Source organism: Equus quagga, chromosome 4 (genome assembly GCF_021613505.1).
Source record: "Equus quagga isolate Etosha38 chromosome 4, UCLA_HA_Equagga_1.0, whole genome shotgun sequence".
NCBI lineage: Eukaryota > Metazoa > Chordata > Mammalia > Perissodactyla > Equidae > Equus > Equus quagga.
The window spans coordinates 95,873,360-95,894,863 of NC_060270.1; the positions used below are offsets into that span (position 1 = coordinate 95,873,360).

A 21,504-nucleotide genomic window follows, 5' to 3' on the forward strand; every position below is an offset into this window, starting at 1 on the left:
CCCTTTTTCTCTATTAATTTTGATATAGTTTCATACAGAAAATTTGCAGTTGTTGTACTTAAGAACCCTGTATATTCTCTGTCCAGATTCATTAGTTGTTTACATTTTGCCCCTTGTGCTTTATTTCTGCTTACTGTCTCTCTCTCCATATATGTATGCATATATATACACACATACTGTATAATTACATAATTATATATATGTATACACCTGTATATATGTACATATACATGTAATTTTTTCCTTGAATAATTTGGGAATATGTTGCAGACATCATGCTTCTTTACTTGAAGTATTTTAGTGTGTATTTCCTACTGATAAGGACATTGTCCTATATAACCGCAGTGCAATTATGAAAATCAAGAAATTCATTATTAACAAAATGCTGTTACTGTAACTCACAGTGCATCTAGGATCACATGTGCATTTGGTTGTTGTGTCTTTTTCTTTCTTTTTTTTGGCTGGGGAAGATTAGCCCTGAGCTAACATCTGTGCCAGTCTTCCTCTATTTTGTACATGGGTTGCTGCTGCAGCATGGCTGCTGATGAGTGGTGCGGGTCTGCGCCTGAGAACTGAACCTGGGCTGCCCCAGCAGAACACGCTGAACTTAACCATTAGGCCCTGGGGCTGGCCCCTGGTTGTCATGTCTTTTAAATTTCTTCTTTAATGACTTCGAATTTGAAGTGTTCAGGCCAGGTATTTTCAGACTTTCCTCAATTTGGGTTCAGGCCAGATAATATTCAGACTTTCCTCATTTGAGTTTGCCTGATATTTCCTAATGATTGATTCATGTTATGCATTTTTGGCAGATATACTACAGAAGTGATGTGGTGTCCTTGTCAAGTGCATACTTGGCATCACGTCATGTGTATTTGTCCTGTTATTGATGATGTTGTCTTTGATTATTTAGTTAAGGTGGTCTCTGCCAAGTTTCTCCATTGAAAGTTACTATTTCCCCATTGTAATTAATAAGTGATGTATGAGAAGATTCTTTAGGACTGTGGAAATACTTGGTTCATCATCACACTTTCAGCCGAAAGTGCTGATCCACAGGTATTTTCTTGACTGAATCAGTTAACTGTAAATTTTGCTTAATGGTGATTTTCTAACTCCATCGGTCCATCTGTATTTGTTAGGGTGGCATCCTATGCAAAGGAGGAGTTTTCACTTCTTCCTTATGTACTTTATTCATATTTTATTTTCTGTAATGAATTTTAATTCTTTATGATAATTATTGTTTTGATTTTCCAGTTGTTCCAGATTTGACTAGTGGGAGCTTCCTGAAGCTGGGGCCTATGTCCTTTTGACATATCTCAATCATTTTGAAATGCCTTACTCTTTCCCCCGAAAAAATGTCACCTGGAATTCCATATAGTTTTGAGTCTCCTCCCTGTGTCCGTGTTCTAATATGCCAGGGCAATTTTTCAATATTTTCATAGTTTCAGTGGACTTTCTGAGAGTGTGTTTTGTGGCTCGCTTAGGACCTTTGTTTTTCTCTTTTCCTCACAGTTTTTCTGGACCGCTTAGATCTCTGTAATACCTATGGTGGGAGCTTGAAAGATAGGCTCTGTTAGAAATTGGTGTTTAATTTTCTGTTTACAAGTAATTTGACATTTTTATTGTTCTCCAAATTCCATTTATGCTCAAGGCCTAGGATTTGTGTGTTTTTATTTGTTTTTGTTGGCTGGCTGTATATTTTTTGCAGGATGTGTGAAGAGTTTCAGATTTAGATGGCTGCTATTACCACAACTACCCAGAATTCCAGGTCCACATTTTTTAAGTATTCTACAAAACATATTGATATTTCAAGTTATTTGCAATATGCCGTGATGTAACCAGAATTTGTGGATTGCATAGCTTTACCTTTTGTTGTCAGTGTTCTCTTAGTCTAGTTTATCTGGTTAAGTTGAATATTTTTTATCTCTATCATTATTTTACCAAATGGTCCACCTGTCAATCCGGGAAGTCTCTCTCTGAAGGATGTGTCCTTGATAAATGTAAAATCATTATTTAGGATCGTTAATTCCCTTGATTTGTACCAATCGATTGTATTTGTAATTTCTGCCTTAGCTTTAAAAATTATCAAATATATATTTAAACAAATGGAAACATAAGCCCATGAAATTTAAAAACATGTATATAGATTAAAACATCACTAATCAATAGCACCTGATTGTAAGAAGCCGGTGAAATGCATTTATAAGCAGTTGCTTCAACTGATGAAATAAGCTCTTTGAGCTTAATTAAGGAAAATCCTTCCTCCACTTTCACAGCAAAGAGGTCTGATTGTAGTTGGTAGGTAAGGATCAGGAGGAAAACACTTCAGTGCATGACAGTGGCGGAGGAGAAGACAGCTTGTAAAAGTGGGAAATAGGTGAGTGCAGAAAGTAGGTCCCATGCAAGAGGGGCAACCATTTCTCTGTTCTCTGGAGGTTTGGAGCCCAGCCTTATGAAATCTTCCCTCTTTCAAAAAAGCTAGAAATGAAGATTCTTATGAGAAATCTTCTTTCGAATATTTTAAAAATATTTTTAAAATTATGCTGTTGGATAAGCAAAACATGTCAGTAAGCCAGATTTGGTTATTACGCCCCAGTTTGCAACCTCTACTCTGGGTGCAGTTAGGAAGGTGTTGTAGTGAGAAAAAATCTGGGTCAGAAAAGCTTGTTCTGAGTCCAGGATCACCTCTCATTAGCTGGGTTAAATTGGGCAGGACACATGATTACTGTTAATTTCAATTCTCTTGTCTATGAGGATGAATATGCTAAAGCATGAAGAAATATACAGGTCTGAAACTTGTTATAACTTTATAATTCTATTGAAATTATATGTAAACATAAATTTTTATCTTCTATTAAGCTCTACGTTTTAAACTTAGAAAAATGAAATTTATAAAACTACATAGTTTCTTAAGAATTTCTTGATTTACTTTTGACATTTAATTATAAGTTTGGAACTCTATCTAGTTTCCTCTTGTTTGAGAGACTTTGTGTTGAGCATTAGGAAAATCATTCATTCCTGTTCTGGGGAGAGGCCAGTGCCATCCTGTTGTCTCCCACATGCTAGAGGAAGATAAATTAGACTCTCAGAATGCCTGTTGGTCTTGTTGAACTGTTGATTTGCTTATAGTTGGTTTTAGTGAACACAAAAGCACACCTCCAGTGTTAGTAAGCTGGTACTTCTTCTCAGTACTATAAAGAACCAGATCTCTCTGGGCAGAAATTCTATTGGTCACCCGAGAACTAATGTTTCCCTAAAGTGGCTTGCTACTTAGGGGACTTTTTATTTGTATTGTCCAAAGTGTGGCTGCTCTGTCTGAAACAACACATTGTACTTTAAAGGGTTACTTTAATGATCATTAGATTGTGTTTTGTTTTGTTTCTTTTGAACAGTTCTTTTGAACAGTATACCCAGTAGCATAAAATCCATTTGTTGAAATATTTTGTTTCGAAATTAATGTGTTTTCCCCAACACCTCTTCTATAAAACAAATTAATAAAATCTGATTAAATAACTTTCTCCTTATAATTGACTTTCTGAAAAGGAAATGAATGTTTGTGTATTTTTGTGAGGTGTGCAAGTGGCATGCCTGCATTTTTCTCACTGCAATGTTTTCAATTAGAATTGAAGTTCAAGTACAAAGTGAATTAGTGCAATTCTCTGGGTAAATCAAGTAAAATTCTCTTCTAACTCAGTGATCTTCATATGTCAGACAAACATACATTTTAAAAACTTGAATTATTTTAATAACCACTTCAAATCTCCAGCCAAATTTACTTATAAATATCTCATATTTTTAAATATGCTTTTATGTTGGTCTGCCATGTTCTGGGGGCACTGTGTTTCTTGCATATACTTCTGAAGCCAATGTGCAGACCCTTCTTACCTCTTCCTTAAGAGCGTCCTCCTCGACTGATGTGTAGAATATTTGCATATAATTGAGAATAGTTCTGTTCATCAGCCCATTTTACTTTACCAGATGTACAATTTATAACTTGCAAAACTTTATTTCACTATGTTAAAGTATGTAGTATCTAAGTATTTGTTGATCTGGATAAGGTTTTCTGTAACCTTGGCAAACTGCTTACTCTTTTGGATTTTTTTCTTTTCACAGATGCAATTTGTAGGAGTATTTTGAGGATGAATGTTTGCAAATCACTTTGAAATTGCCAAGCACCACATACAGTAAGTAATATGTATTTTTATTTTTCCACTCAGTTGCAGTCATGCTGAATGAATTTGGCAGACAGTCATAAAAGAACACATTTGTATTACGGTTCTTGATATTTGTGACTATTGAGGCAACATGTATATAAAAAATAAAAATTCGGTGAGCTATTTGCTAGTCTGAATTAAGTTGTATAATTTCAAGATTTCTAATGACATATTACTATTGTTCTGTGTACATAACTTGCATATAATATTTCTCACTTAATATTTAAGTGAGATTTTTTTCCCCTCTAAATCGTAAGTTGAGAAGAGTGAAGACATTAGTGCTATTAGCCAGTGTTGGTATGGAAATTTTAAAAAGGAATTTTGAAATAAGTATTAAGATTTGCTGTGTATCAGCTAATTTATACGTATTGTCTTTAACTCTGCCCCGAATATTTTAAGATCAATATTTATATTCCCATTTTATAAATAAGAAAACTGAGACCCAAGAAATTTTAATACTTTGCTTAATATCTGTTCAAAGTGATGAATCTAGGTTTTGAACACAAGACTTTTCAGAAAATATTGCCTCCACCAATAACTTAGAAAAGTTAAATAACTTTTACTTAAGAGCCTGAATATTTAAGAGTTTAAACATGTTCTGATTATTTCTTTGGATTTTTGTTTTGCTTAAGCGTTATCCTGAAAAGTAGTGAATATATATTTTTTCTACTGTCTATCATGTCGTTGCTTTCATTTCAAATGATACTTTGCAATTCCTCACTTGGACTGCTTTGAACTAGTAGGAAATAAGTGAAAATGCAGATTCTGAAAGAAAGTTTATAAATCACCTAAATTATTCTTAATAAAAAGTGCTTAGAATTAGAGTTGCTAAGTTCTCCAAGAGTCTTCTTTCATTCATTAAGAAAAAAGACACAATTAAATACTATCATGTTATTATTTTAGAGTTGGAAGGGACTGTAGAATCATAGAGTCCTAGCCTCCAGATGCTCAGATTCCTTGTTTGATGAAGTGGGATGATCAGGAGGACAATTTTAAAATAGAATTTTTGAAAAGTATGAAAGAGATGGTGGTAGCATTGGTGTGCATACATTGTCTTCCAAGATAACTACTTCAGAAAAAGGTGGCATAGTGCAGTGGTTTAAGAATTCAGACTCTGGGTTCAGACCCCCTGGCTTTAAATTCTGGATTTATTACTTATTAGCTGTGTGGCTGAAAAAAATTACTTAACATCTCTTTAAAATGGATATAAAATTAGGAACTACCTCATCTGTGGTAAGTGTGTTAGCACATGTAACGTATAGGACAGTTCTAGATACATAGTAAATTGATATTTCAATTCAAGTATGCTTGTTAATAAGCATTATAACTTCCTAATCATGTCATATGGTGTACACAACAAAGGTACTCAGTGAATACTGTTCGTTGATATGCTCAAAAAGAAATTAAACTTCAGCCTTCTTTATAAACAGAGCAAAATGCTTTTAGTGGATATCTTTACTTCTTTGAGCTTTTATTGAAGAAGCAAACCATTGAGGTAATCGGCATGTATATATATGGTATATAAAATGAGTGTGTGTATATATATCCCATTGTGCATTGATTGCATACCTAGGCTGAAAGTGTGCTTCTGTGCTTTTTGGAGAAAAGAGGGAGGCAGTTGTAAAGTGCTTGTGGAGTCCGAAATGTTTATTTTGAAGGAGACAGTGCAAACTTATGGATACAAAATAAAGAGAAGAGTTGAAATGATGGTCAAATAATTTGAAGGAACAATCTCTTTCAATGTTTCATTAAACAATTCATGGAAATTGAAGTGATGTGGACAAGAAAACAATATTTATTAAGTATTTACTCTATCCCACACACTTTACATTCAACATCTCAGTTAATCTAAGCAATAATATCATGAGGTACATATGTTCTTATCCCCATTTTTCATATGAGGAAAATGCACCACAGATGGTCTAAATCTATCATTCACAGGAATAAGCTGGAGGCCAATCTAATTCTAAAGCTTCTTTTCTTTATTCTCTTAACCTGGGTGTTAAACACTGAAATTCTGTGGCTGATCTAACTTTATTTTATTTGCATAAAAACCCTTCTCCCAAACCTTAAATCATACATATCAATTCTTTAGTAAATAAGTAGTTGATGACTGAATTTTAACTGAAACAAATGGCAATTGCCTTATATTAATTGTTGGTAGGACCACTCAGAAATCCAAAACTAATTGCCTGGAAAAAATGCTGCTTGAGTAAAGAAAACTTAAAAAAATAAAAGAGTTTCTTCCCCAAGGTCAGAGACCATATTTTATACTTCTATTAGTCTTAATTCTCAGAATTTGAAGTGACTGACACCACACCTTATCCTTGCAGTCCCTCAGCCACTTCATACAGTGCAGAGAAGTTTGGAATGAAGAGTTCAGCTTACCTTAATCATTCTCCTCCCTGTTTATAGTCCTCAAGTGTGTCAGCATTCAGGGACATCCTTTACAACACATCGGCCACACTGATACCTTCTGTTGTCACCTGTGTGTGATCTTCATCTTCTTCCCTTTCAGTCATCCACTGATCCCATTTCCTTTACGTATCATTTCCTGAAACAAACCATCAGCAACATTTTGCCTGAGGGACATTTTCAATCTTACTAATATTTAAAATGTTACTGCCCTAAAAGTAGATGGATCAAGTCTTTTGTATTCTCACACTTCTCTTGGTTTGAGAGTGAAAAACTTATAGAATGCTTCTACTTTCAATCTCCATATTTGGTTTCTGAAAGACAAAGCTAGTGATTACATTTAATTCAATAAATATTTATTGCATGCTCCTATTTTGAGAGGCACTGTGGTAGTTAAGTACTAGAGCAAGTGGGAGGGTAAGACAAAAATGACTCTCGAGAAAATTCTGTCTTCAATTTGAGGAAATAAGATATGCTCAGGCATAAATAAGCCAAAGGATATGATATTAGGATAGGGCATCAGGAGGATAGTCCAAAGCAATGAAATTAATAAAACCGTTTCAAGTAGTTTGAGAAATAATAAAAAGGTCATATATATGTGAACAAAATAAACCATTAGAGGAGATTTAAGAAAGGAGATATAGTTCTGAACTGCACTGGCTCCAGATTTCATGATGGAGATGATGTTTTTCTAGGTCTTAATGCAAGTGGAAAATGTTAACAGGGAAGTCAAGGAATTGGTATACCAAGCTTAGAGGTGAAGAGGCATACTTCATATTCAATGAATGGTAAATTAATTAGTTTGACAACAGAATAGGTTTCTTGTGTTTGACTAAAAACAGATAACACTGAAAAATAAGGTTGGAGCTAGGTTCTAGGAAATATTGATAATCAGAGTAAGAAATTTGAATTCAATTGGTAGGCAATTAAAATAAAAACAAAGAGAATATTTTGTGAGGGCTAATTGTCTCAACAAAAAAAAAAAATCATATTTGAATATCAGTCTGGTGTTGTCTTTATAATGGATTCCAGCTGGAAAAATTGTAGACAAGAAGAACAAGTTTTAGGAAAATATTACAGTATAAGAATGAAGGAATGAGGTCAAGAGCTGAGATTGTAGCACTGGGAATGGAGAGGAAGGAATAGATATTGATGAGGTTTTGAAGGGAGTAAGGTCAGAGAGTAATAATAATCCTTATCATTTGTGTGGCATTTACTATGTACTAGGCTGTATTTGAAATTATTTACACTTATTATTTAATGTAACCTTCAAACAATCCTGACAGGTAGTCATTAATGTCATCCCCATTTTGTACAAGAGAAAACTGAGGCAGAATTAGCGAAGTAAATTGTCCCAGGTCAAATAACTAGAAAATAGCAGGGCTGATACTTGAGCCTAGTTGGTCAAGCTCCAGAGTCTCTGCAGTTAACCACTATACATCATTCCTCTAAAAAATAACTGAGATTTCCAGGTTGACTGAACTGGAAAATGATGTTACTAATAGTTAGAGAAAGATACTTTTTTTTTTTGAGTTTTCCCCTTCTTTAGTTAAGTCTTTGTGTAGAGAGAAAATTCTCCTGACCTCTAGGGAGAAATACCCGTTATGGTTAGTGATGAATCTCTTGTATACATTCACTTCTGTGCTGGGCAACAGGAACAGTGTAATTTATGATATTGCTCAATTATAAATTAGAATAGTAAATATGTCATCTTAATGTGATTTGTCTTTCTTCCTTAGCAGGGCTTAAAATGAAACAAGGATAGAGTGCTAAATTAAAGATTTAATATCTTGGGTCCATGAAAGACCAATATTTTAGACTTAGTTTACCTATCATACTAAGCAATAATTTTGACAAGGGAAAAAACTAACACACAGCTTAGAGAGTCTCTCTCTTTTTCTATATGGGAGAAGTAGCGTAATGTACTGCTTGGGAGCGTGGGCTCCAGAACCATACTGAGGCGTGGGTTCAGATCCCAGAATGAGGTGTCTTTAGCTGTGTGACTGTGTCAACGATGTAGGCTCTCTGTGCCTCAGTCTCTTCACCTTTGAAATGTGATAGTACTAAGTCTTCTAAATATCGCGAAGGTTAAATGAGATAAGCACTTACAGTGGTTCCTAACACACAGTAAATTCTCAACAGGTGTTAGTTATACTCATTGAACTTTGTATCATAATTTTTAATTTATAAAATTAAATTACAGAATTATTGCCATTTTAATCTTCTTTATTACAAGTTTTTACGCATTAAGGGTACAAAACAATGATTTTTACAAGCAGAGACCCATGTAACCATCATACGGATCAGGAAATAGAACATTTCTTTTATCCCAGAAACCCCGCTTTATTTGCCTCCCAAACATTACTCCCCTTCTATCAATTCCCTGACAGATAACCTTTCTGTGACTTTTATAGTAATCACTTCTTTGCTTTTCATTATAGTTTTAACATTTTATCATGCATCCCTAAATACAAAATTGTAGTTTAGCTTGATTTTTGAATTTATGTACATACATAAATAGTTGTATAAGATGCATTCTTTTGTGTCTAGTTTTCTTTCCTGGACATATATTTCTAAATTTCATTAATGTTTTTTGCGTGTTTCCTTAGTTTTCATTGCTATGTAGTGTTCCATTTTATAAAAATATTACAGAGTATTTATCCACTATATTGTTGATAGACATTTGGGCTGTTTCTGGGTTTGGGCAATTATGAATAATGCTGCTATGGACATTCTTTTAAAAATTTCTTGCACATGTACATGCATTTCTGTTGAATATATACTTAGCAATGAAATTGCTCACTTATATTATATACAAGCTTTCAGTTTCAGTAGATACTGCCAAACAGTTTTCCAAGTAGTTACACTAATTATACTCCTGTCAGTTCTGTATGGGAGTTCCTATTGTTTCATCCTTGCCAATACTTGGTATTATCAGTCTCTTTAACTTTAGCCATTCTTATGAGAGTATAGTTTACATTTTCCTGTTGAATAATGTGGTTATGTTATGTAGTTTAATTGCCATATGGATGTTATTGTCTGTAAATTGCCTGTTCAAGTGTCTTGTTGCCTATTTTTCTATGGTGTTAATTGTTAATATGTGGAAGTTAGTTATATTTGGATTAAGAGCCCCCTGTCAATTAAACATTGCAAATACATTTTCCCTCTCTGTGACTTGCTTTTTCAATTTCTTACTGGAGTTTTTGATGAGGAAAAGTTTCTAATTTTAATTTTAATCATATTTTTGCATTTAGATTATTCCACTTAGAATTGATTTTTGTGAATGGTTTGAAGTAGATGTTAAGTCCTATTTTCCTTCCAAATGAATATACAGTTGTTACAGAATCATACTGAAAATTCTCTCCTTTGCCCACTGCTCTTTGATGCCATCTTTATCATAAATCAAATGTCCATATGTGTCTGTGTGTTTGGGGCCAACTATTCTTCTCAGTTGGTCTATCAGTCTCTCCTTACTACTTATAACAGTATTTTAACTATGGTTGCTTTTTAATTATTCTTAATATCTATTAAAACAAGTTCTCCCACCATGTTTTTATTTAAATCATCTTGACTTTACCTTATTTCACATGAATTTTAGAATTACTTTGTCAAGTTTGACAAAAACATTGTTAGGATTTTAGTTAGGATTGCATTCAATCTATTTTTAAGAATATTTTTAAAGAATTGGCATAATTACAATATAAACTTTTAATCTGGAACATATATACATGTGCTTGATATATTTAGGTCTTTTTAATTTCTCTCAACATATTTTATGTTTTTTTGCATAAAGATCTTGTACATTTTTGGTTAATTTGTTCCTAGAAGTTTTATGTAGTTTAATATTATTATATATTATATATTTTTTAAAACTTTACTTTCTTTTTGTTCCTTGAATAAGGAAAAGTATTTTTTATATTGACCTTGTATATAGTAGATTGTACATTCACTTATTTATTTTAATATTTTTTCAGTAGATTCTTTTGGATTTTCTGTAAGGAACTATGTTGTCTGTGATCAAAGATAATATTATTTATAATTTTAATTGTTTTTCACATCTTATGGAATTTGTTAGAATGTTCAGAACAACGATGAATGAAAGTGGGAAGAGTGGAAATTGTGCTCTTATTCTCAAATCAAAGGGAAAACTTTCACCATTTTTTTAAGAATGATATTTACTGTAATGTTTTTGTAAATATCATATTGTTTTAGATTGAGAAACTTACTTTTTTCTGATTTTACTGGGATTGTTAATCGTAACTGGGTTTTGAATGTTTTCTCTATCTATTGAGAGTATCAAATGATTTTCCCTTTTTATTTTGTTAATCTGATGATTTATATTGATTGCTTTTTTTCACAGACTTCAAATTCCAGCAGCAGAACTGCTGCTTCCTTGTGCTTGGTGTGGGACGTAGAGTGCCAGGACTTTCTGTGTTTGTTCTCCACCTTCCCCTTGTAGCATGTCTTGCATGCTTGCCTAACAGAAGCAGCATCTTGTTACGCTCTTGTACCTCTCCTGCTGGCTGAGTGCTGTTGCCTGTTACTTGCTGCGGTGCCTGGTGTGGGCACAACTGTTCAGGATTCCTTTGCTCCAGTCTTAACGTTAGGAGTGTCCTGTGTACCTGGGCCTTTCAGCGTCCCTGCCCATTCCTCCCATGGCGCCCAAACTCCTCCTTGACTCTGTGGGGTTGTTTGGTGGGAGAGCGTCCTGCCCTTCCCCAGCTGGTAGCAGATCTCTGCTTTGTGGCAGTGTAAGATTCCGGGCTCAAGACAGTTACCTTCCCGTCCAGCGGGCTCAGATGATTTTTGCCTCTTTCTAGTAACTATGGATCTTTTCCAGGGCTCTGGGGTGTGAAGGTTTTCAGTCCTAGAAGGCTAAATTTTGCTTTGTATTAGAGAAGAGTCTGGGGAATCAGAAAGGATTTTGTGCCTTTGTGACACCAAAGTGCTCTTTTGGGTCTCCTGCCCTGACCTCAGTCTTTCTGCTGAGCAGCTGGTAGGTGCCTGAGAAAAAGAGCTTATGAATGAGTGCATATCCTTTTGTGTCTGTGGGATCCCAGGGCGTCTATACTGTTCTGTTGACCCATTCTGGCCTTTAAGTATTTGGTACAATTTTAGCTGTTTTCTTCTTACCCACTTTCATAATGAGCACCTGTTCCTCTCTTGTCCTGTCAAAGGTGAAACGGCTCGTATGTCCTGTCTCTCCTCAGAGGGCCTGTTACCCTTTGAAATTTAGTTAATCGCTTTGCCTTGTGACCCTAGCTTTCTGAGGAGCTCAAGAAAAGTTATTATTTTGTAGATTATCTGGCCTTTTCTCATTGTTAAGGTAAGAGCAATATTCGGTTGTGGCTTTTGACCTTCTAAGTGGAAGCAAAACTGCAAATTTTTTTCATATATATTTTAGCCCAGCTTTTCAAGTTTTCCAAAGCAAGATGAGTTTTTTTCCCTCAAATTACCTAGTCTGCTTTTACCAGAGGCAGAAGTCCTGAATTAGTTGGAATTTTTAGTAGTCTTTCCACACAAAAATGAGTTCTTGCTCTTACAGTTTTGTGAGCAATTGAAGCTGAATGGATTATGTGTAACAAAGTTTCTTTGGTTTAAACAAGGTGGAGTTCAGGTTTTCCCCGGCACAGAGGAAGTCTGGTCATTGGCATTGTGGGGCTGGAATAATGGTGCCTTGGTCATTAGGGTCATCCTTATGTAGTTCTGTTCCACCATCTTGGCCATATGACTTCATCCTCAAGGGTTTACCAGTAGTTGAGATGACTGCTGGAGCCCAGCCATCATGTTTGTGTTCTATGCAGGGAGAATAAAAACAATGAAAAATGGCAAAGAGGCATGCTACCAGCTGGTTTAGCCCCCGTCAAAGAGATTCCCTAGAAACTCCACCCAATATTTTCTAGCTAACCATCATTACTCTTTGTTGTAAAAGAAGCTGCTACATATAGGTTTTAGCTGTACACACAACTGATCTGAATGCGTCCCTAGGAGGGAAGGGGAAGATAGGTATTGGGGAGGCTCTTTGCAGCCTCAGTCACATTTAAAAGATGGGGACTACATTTAGGTAATGTGATTTCTGAGGCAGGATGGTGTGGGTTAAAATACACAGATTCTATCATCAAACAGAGCCGGGTTCTGATCTTGGCTCTGCAAATTACTAGCTATGTGGCCTTGAGCAAGGTTCTTATCCTAACTTGTTCCACTTTCTCAGCTGTAAAAGAGCGTGATCATAACTATCTAGCAACATTTTGGTGAGAATTGAATATGATAATATATGTAAAGGGTCTATCACATAGGAAAGGATCAATAAATAGTAGGTTTTATTTCACGCACCTTATATTAACATAAATTCAGTTATTTAAGGGAGGACAGAATTTATTTATCCCTAATGCTGATTGATAGAATAGAAAGACCATTTATCTTGTTTCTCCTGGGTAAAGCTTTATCTTTTAGATGGGATTGAGCATCTCAATTTCCACCCTTTAAATATATCATTTTTACACTTTAAACTGTACTGAAATATTGCTAAAAATTTAGGTTTATGATAGTAGTACTCTATGTAATGTCAAACCAAGAAACAGATAAGATGAATTCCAATTTGAATTCTACCATTAGAAGTTATGAAACTTGTGAAAGTCGTGAGAACCCTCTGGACCTCAGTTTCATCAGCTGACAAATCAGTTAGGTGGATGAGCTGACTTCTACCACCTATGTGACAGCTTTAAACGCCACAATTCTATGGGTTTTTATTTGCCCTAGACAGATTCTCTTGTCAAAAGAAATAGCCTAAAGACCAGCAAATAAAATGATGAAGACTTATTTACTCAAACCAAAGTTGAATTTTTACAGAAACTGGCTTTTTTTAAGAGGTTGTAATACCTCTCAATGTTGTAACACCATGTTAGAAAACTGGCTTCAAATTCTGGTTGTGAGGATTTCTGGCTTACACAAAGTGTATTACTCTGGACAAGTCACTTAAATTCTCTTCACCTTAGGTTACTCACTTATAAAATGGGCAATATATATTAAGACCATGATGAGGGTCAAATGAAATAAGAACAACATAAAAGTACTTTTGAAAACCACACAAGTTCAATGCTAAGCTCTTTAGAAGGTCCAATGGGTAAAGCACAAAAAATGCCCTCACTCTCTGGTATGGAGATTGTATGATAAGACTTTATAAATAAAATAAAGCTACTAAGGGCCTTTGTTATAAAGTTTGTATTAGACTTGGGCAATCTATTTTTCTGTCCACATTATGTTGTAGGAACTTTTGGGTCTAGTGCACCCCGCAGAGGCCAGACCCGCAAGCCATGTCTACAACTTGGTGAATGGAGGGTCTTCTTGAGGCACGTTTCTAGGTGTGATCTTTCTCTGCATCGGAGACATTCTGCTTGTGATCCAGTGAGTCTAAAACAAATAGCATATCATTTGCAGTGTGTCGCTGTTAGTGCTGTCTCTTCTCCTCAGTTTGCCCATTTGAATTGACAGTTAAGGCTCCTTTATAAATAGCAAGTAATTAACTGAAAGCATGGTTGCCGTATGGCAAAATAGTCTCAAATGTTGAACTGATGAAATTCAATAGCAATGCCCAGTCTTTAAGAAGATATTATGTTCTATGATAAAAACCTTGAGATTATTTTTGTTCTCAAACTAACATATATCAAACTTATATAGTCTCTGTTTCTATATGTGTATGTATATTTATTTGTCTTGTCACCACCTTTTAAGACTCATAAAGTAGGCCATATGTATATTAAAGTATGTAAAGTGCACTAATATTAAGTGTACAGATTGATGGATTTTTACATAGTTATATACCTGTGTTACTACTACACAGATCAAGATACAGAACATATCCAATCCCCAAGAAGTTCCTCTTACATCTCTTCCCCATCAATAACCTTTTGGTTTTTAATATTTTTTTATTTTGGCTTTCTGATAATGAGCTTCTGAAAAGATATGGAAGTATTTTGAAGGGCAATTACAATCTTTTAAAATGTTCTGGAAGTATTAATAATTATGACAAAAAATAAAAACCTCTAAACAATGCTGAACAATGCAATGAACTGTAATAATAATATTGCAAGTAATAAACTTCATTACACACTGACTGAAATGAAATAGAATTGCAATGTGGAAACCTCATGAAATTTTATACAAATCTCCCACTACAAACCAAAAAATAGAGCGGTCACATAGGCTGGTGAGTGTTCTGTCGGTCATGTTGCCAGGCAACCTCAGTCAGTATCAGAGACACCCGATTGAGCAGCGGAGAGTCAAACTAGAAGGTATCTTGGAAACAGAAGGATCCAATTGAAAGAGAGGGAGAGAGGAGAGAGAAAGGGAATTAAAAAAAAAGAGAAAGGGTATCACTTGAGCATTTATCCACGTTAGTCATGACAGTAAACAATTTTTTTTCGAGTAACATTCAGCTAGCTTAGAGCAAAATTCTTTGGGTTTCTACTTCCTTCAATGTGTTTTCCTCCTTTGCTATGTCTAGACATATGAGTGCAAAGGTTCAGCAAGATGCATCATCAGTGATTTTTAGGAGAGAAGAATGTTACAAGTCATTTTGAGCACATTCAAACCATGTTCGCTAAGAGTTCACTGAGATTTTAATCATACAGTTTTATGTCTGGTTCAGTCATGCTTAAAATAATTAATCTGATTTTTAAATTGATATACTTTGTTAAAAGAGATGGAGAGTACAAAATATAATACCTACCATCTGGAGTTAACCCTTTTCTTGGAAGGTAAAAAGGAATAGAGAGGGAGGCATGCCTAAGTCCCTCTGGGCCGGCATCAGAAGAGATGATATATACACCAAGCAGACAGAGTGGAATCTGGATGACGACCTCAGCTGAGCCCTCTACTCTGAGATGCAACTTTTATGGTATGTTTTGAGAGAGATTTCTTCTGTTCTCCATAGCTTTGTATAAAACCTTTTCTACTGTCCTGTGTCTAACCCCACACTACTCTTCTTTCTTCCTTCTTAACAGATGACGTACCGAGAAAATAGCATCTGTGAGATAGGAGCCTATGAGGTTCCTGCTAATTTACCACTATCCATAAATCTTTTTATTCTTTCCTTCCCATGCTTCTTCCTCTATAAGCCAATGCTTCATGCATGCTTGGGATCTTATACCTGTACATGTTCTAAGAGCCCTAACTCACATGAACATTTTCTTTCTCTTCTATATCTTCAACTTCCTCCCTCTCTCTTGATTCCTTCCTAGTAGCATTAAACATATCAAAGTATCTTTCCCCATAAAAAAGAAAATGCATCTGCACACAATAAAGGGACAAATCCTCCCTTTATTCCAGGTCCACTTTCTGCTACACAGTAACTCTTCTCTCTACTCACAGGTAAACGTTTCCAAGAATTGTCTGTGTTCTCTGTGTCAAATCTGCACCTTCATTCATACCTCAACATGCCAAGTCCTGCTTTTTCTGCTCGTCTGAAACTGTTCTTTCTAAGATCACTAAAGTTAGTCCTGGGACTCTTTATAGAATGTACTTCTTTGATCTCTTAGCATGATTGTGTTCCACTGATTGCACCCTCTATTTTTAAATATTCTTTCTATTGGAATCTATAACACTGTACTCTCTTGTTTTTCTCTTCCCTTCACAGCCCTTGCCAGTCTCATTTGTGGGCTTATCTTTCTTTCAAATTGCTACTCTAAAAGAGTCTTCATGGCATTCTTTTTTTCTCACTCTCACACTCTCATTGAACAAATTTTACCAATTTTCATGGCTTTAATTAACATTGGTTTACTGACTCCTTCATCTTTACCTCTCTTGAAATTCAATTCCTATATTTACCTGCTTTCTGGGCAGCTCCACTGGTTATGTCCCACAGGAGCCTCAAAATCGTCAAAGTCTACTAGCAAATTTATGAATATCCCTATTTTTTCTACAATAAACTTAATTAAAAATATATATAAAGTGATGAGATGCCTAAAGAACAAAATAAAAATAATAAAATCAGTACTCTTAACAATGATGCTGTTCCAGAAACTTTAATCTTGAGCAGGTCTTAAGTAACATGTCCCAAGCATTTAGCATAGGGCCAGGAGCATTTAGGTACTTAAATTTCCAATAAATGAAGTAAATAGCTTATATTCTTATAAATCTTAAATGCTTTTCTCTTTCTGAGTTGTATTAACAAATTCTTTTGCTCATCATCACATTGATCGTCATCACAGCAATGGCTAACATGTGCTGATTAGTTACTATGGCCAGTTTCTCTGGTTTTCATTTTATGTGCATAATCTTTACAAAGATTCTATAAGTAGGTATAGCTCTTATTGCCATTTTATAAACATGGGAACAACTGGAGTTAGCTGGACAAATTAACCTCTCTAATATCTCCAAAAGCAAGAGTGGCAGAGGTGGCACTTGAATCAAAGTCAGTCTAATACTCCTAACAATGCTATAAATGTGAATTTTTATGAAAAAAACCACTTTCTATATTTTTGGCTCTTTGGTACAAACATTCATTGTTCTGATATTTTTGCTATTATTCAATGTCTTCAGTGTCTCAGTACTGGCAAGCTGACTACAAGCACAATCTTAGGTGGTATCAATTATCATTTTGGTTTGGGTTGGAATGAAGAAAGAACTTAGAATATCTATCCAGGCTTTGGGTAAGAGAAAAGGAGGTTCTGTAAAATGGCAAGTGAAGATTATGGAGAAATATTGGGATGGCCAAACAATATGGTGTTTTATCCACAGAAGAGGACAAAAATAAAGAAAAGTTGGAAAGAGAGTGGGAAAAACAAATGACGTGGAAAAACTACTGACAAATATATTCTGCAGAGCCAATTGCAAATTGAAATGAACAGCCCTGGTTAGGTGATTTTTATAATTGAAAAAAGAGGAGACTATGGAGAGGAAATGAGATGAATAAAAAATGAATATAAGAAATATAATGAAGAGAAACATAATTTAAATATGATCAAAGAGAAATATAATTTAATAAAATGAGAGGAGTGGAATAACCAGAAATTAAAAAATGCCATAAAGAAAAAAAATCCTATGCATCAGTTAATAGGTTTCATTGATTCAGATTTCTCTTTGTACGTATCTGCTGGAAATGTGAAGCAAAAAGAAAAATAAAATGTTGATTGCTGTTCTATTGGGGTAGAGCTGAATAGATGTGGGAAATCTGAGAATTTTTATACTGATTATGGTTTTTTGCAGGAGAGGAGTCATACAGCATTTTCCTTCTCAGTTTGAACACTGTTTCATTCCACAGAAATAAATAGATAAGAGATTTTGCAATGGAGCAAACCTACTGATTTGTTCAGATGTCAATCAGTGGTTAGAATGTATTTACTATGCTTATCAAAATCAAAAGAAAATATTATAACCATTCAGCCCCATAAATAGTGGAGCTTTTCCTTGGACTAAACAGATGTTATTGATCTTGAAGCTTTATACTTTTGCTGTTTGAGCTATGAAGCTATAAAACCTTTGCACAAAATTTGTGAGTTGTTTGCTTTTAGAATTTGAACCTTGACTCGAAAATAAGCTGTAAAAAGAAAAACCATCTATTAATAACTCATTGTGTCTCACTGCTATAGTATAAACCATAAAAATCTCCTTTCTAAATAGGAAATCTAACAATTGAGGTAACGTTGAGTAGGGTGATAATTGCTTCTCTCCCACCCCCCACAGCTCCCCAGTCTCCCAGCATATTCCCCATAGCTAATTTCTGGTGAACAATACTGAAAGAAAAGTTGTTTCCAGAAGTTGATTTAATTGGCAAAGACTGGCACAAAGTGGTAGATGGACATATATTTTTTGGTGACCCAGAGACATAATATTATTTAATTACTGCTTTAAAATGGTAATTAAGGTCATTTAAAATAGTATTTTTAGATTGGACATTTACAAACAGACTATAGGATAGCTTTATATTATTTGTATGCCACATCTTTTTTTATTGTTTGTGAATAAAAACAAATACTAGAGTGTTTGCTTTTAATAAGAGGGTTTTTTCGCTCAAGCTAATTTGATTTTTGAATCTAATCATTTTTGTCATTATCTCAGTAATGATTTTTTCAAATTATAGTATACCATTGAGAGGAGGCCATGTCTTTCTCTAGCAACAGTCACTGTAATTCTCAGATATCTCAGTTAGCATGCCGTTGTAATCTAAATCATAGAGAAGGGACGAGCCTTTTGGGGTCTGAGTAGGTATGTCTTCAATATGTTAAAATTTCCTTACATCAGTGGAATGTAAAACTCTTTTGTGTTGCTTATTTTGTAAAAGCTTAGTTGGATTTGATGATATATAGGCTGCAACAGTTCGAATGATTAGAAGTGACTGGTCTTCCCCATTTTCGATGATTGTTTTTAAATGCTGGTCTCAATGCTTTTAAGAGGGGATTTCTTTGGAAGAAAGGCCACAGATGCACCAGAAAAAGATGGCTCCTGAATCTTGGTGAGACTCTCAAGTTTGGAAAGTTAGCCACTTTCTTGAAAGGAATGTGGAGTTTTAATAGAATTTGACATGCGGAGCAAACTTTTATCTTTCTCAAGTCACACAGATTCTGTAATACTGGAGACTAGTAAAAGAGAGAAATTTGGAAGTAGAATACTTAAATCAGGCTTTATTTTAATGAGAGGTTCTGCCCTCCTTTTCTTTCTCAATTACTCTATTTTGTATAACTTTTGAGTAACTTTTGACAGTCTTTTGGGTCTGTTACTCTCTATTTGTTATATTTCATCATAAGTGTGTTTGTGTATGTACTCACATGCATAAATATCACATAACTCATAATTTTATTATTTATCTCTATTATTGGTGGTTTTCTTATTTACTTTATAATAAAACATATATTTCCCCATCATTCAGATAATATATACGTTTTCTGGATAATTTGGAAATTAACAGAAATAGTAAGAGGAATGAAAAAAAACAACATATTCCCACCCAGTCTTTCCTGTACTTTTATATGAATAAGGTAAAAAACTAGTTGTTGATGGTAGTGCATAAATATTTTGATTTGTTTAATTTTATATGATCATATAAGCTATTGTTATGTTATTACAAAATTTCATAAGTTTTAAATAACTGCATAATATACTGTCAATTAGCTATATGTCTATTTTGAAATCTTTTTAGTAAATAATCCTGTCATAACATCTTGGTGCATAAAGCCTTTTCTATAACACAGGGCTTTTAAAAGAGAGTTTTCTAGTAGAGAAATTATTAGTTCAAAGTATATGATTATTTTTAAGAAAGCAGGTAAAAATCATATTTATTCTTAATAAACCACGTCTTTCCAAAAATTTTTTTACCAATTTACCTTTCCGTTTGCAGAATAAAGACCTATGTCATCCACCTTTGCTAAAAGATAATTTTGTCAAAAACAGTATTTAATTTTAATTTAGTTCTTTAATTAGAAAAATCCCTAATTAAACTAATTAACAGTTTTCCCAGATGAGGAAAAATGTTGCCTTGTTTTTGGATTGCCTGTCCCTGTGCTTGCACGTATAGTGGTAATCTCTGCTCAACTTTTAAATCTTGTAAAGAGGCATTATATCTTTTCCTTTCTCATGTATTTTGGCCAATTTCTTTACTTTATAGTATTTCTGTATTTTCTATTATTGGATTATGTACTCCATTATATTAGATTGCTTTATATTGATTAACAAGTTACAGTCTGGCAATTTCGTATGATAAGTTTGCTTTGCTAATAGAATATGAATTTTAATTCTTTTTGGATATAATAATTTCACTTTACTGTTAATTAATTGGGGACTAATTATTCAATTTTCTGGTTTTTAATTATTTATTTACTTTTCCCCTCTAATCGCCTGTCCTTGAAGGCATTTAATTTATGATTAATAACTTCACCAACAAGGTTGCCGGAAAAAAAATAAAACCCAAAGCTGTAAATCAAACTAATAAGTAAATATACAGTAGATTTAATAAGGTGGGGTTTCTTTTGAGTAGAGGAAGTTGAATATTTCACCTGTTAATACTTTTTAAAACTATTTTTAAGAAAGGTATGCATTTCTCTCATGTATCAATTATGGTAAAAAAAATTTACTAATTTAAAATATTCAAACAGGCCAATAAAATTTTATTTACATTTCTGCAATTTTAAAATACCATTTCAGAAAGCAGCTCTAACCGATTTTACTTCTAGAGTTTTCTGTGGCCAAGTCCCTTCTACATCCTCTCCTTTGTGCTTCTGGGGTCCTTTTGTGCCTTAGAGTTCTGAGATTTTCTTTGACTCTACTTCACTCTCTTTTTGTCTCCCAGTAATGGCCAGCAGGAGCAGTGATTCTCATATAATTTTACAAGACAATTTGATATTATTCTTCATTATCTTCTACAAATAAATGCCTCTGTTTTGGAAAGAAAGCCTAGATAAGAAGTAGCCACATTACCTTACACATTTCAAAGAAGGAACACTTGTAATTCATTCCTTGTGTCTTTTGTCATGAAGAATTAGAAGCCTTAAGGCCAGCTAGGAAGCTGAGGTTAAGATTTTCTAATGGTTGGATGTCTCAGTGGAAACATTTATTTTCTTTTTAATCATATAATTTATGGCAGAAGATGGCCGGCTCACTGGTAGATGTCCACTGGGAACTGTTTAAATGCTCTACTGTTGTCTTAAATCTCTAGGTTTTATATCCAGTTGAACATTTTGGATTTCTACTTCCCCTCTTGGTAAATTAATGAACAAGCTTAAACCACTAGTATGCCATGTTATAAGATGAATACTGCACAGTTATTAAATACCTAAACCAAATAAATGGTGAGCAATTTTCAGGTTAATTACAGTTTTTAAAACAACTTAATTTCATTGTCTTTTTGAGGGTCATATGTTGTTTTTTGTAAGCTTTCTTTTTGAAG

General features: G+C 34.2%; 1 protein-coding gene across 3 annotated transcripts in view; it reads left to right on the forward strand.

Moving 5' to 3' along the window:
* GALNT13 (polypeptide N-acetylgalactosaminyltransferase 13) overlaps nt 1-21,504 on the forward strand; it is a 465,368-nt gene that overhangs the window by 25,323 nt on the left and 418,541 nt on the right. For all 3 annotated transcript variants that reach the window (XM_046657834.1, XM_046657833.1, XM_046657835.1), the window contains exon 2: nt 4,111-4,181. The gene's annotated coding sequence lies outside the window, so the exon portion shown is untranslated. The remainder of the gene's footprint in view (nt 1-4,110; nt 4,182-21,504) is intronic.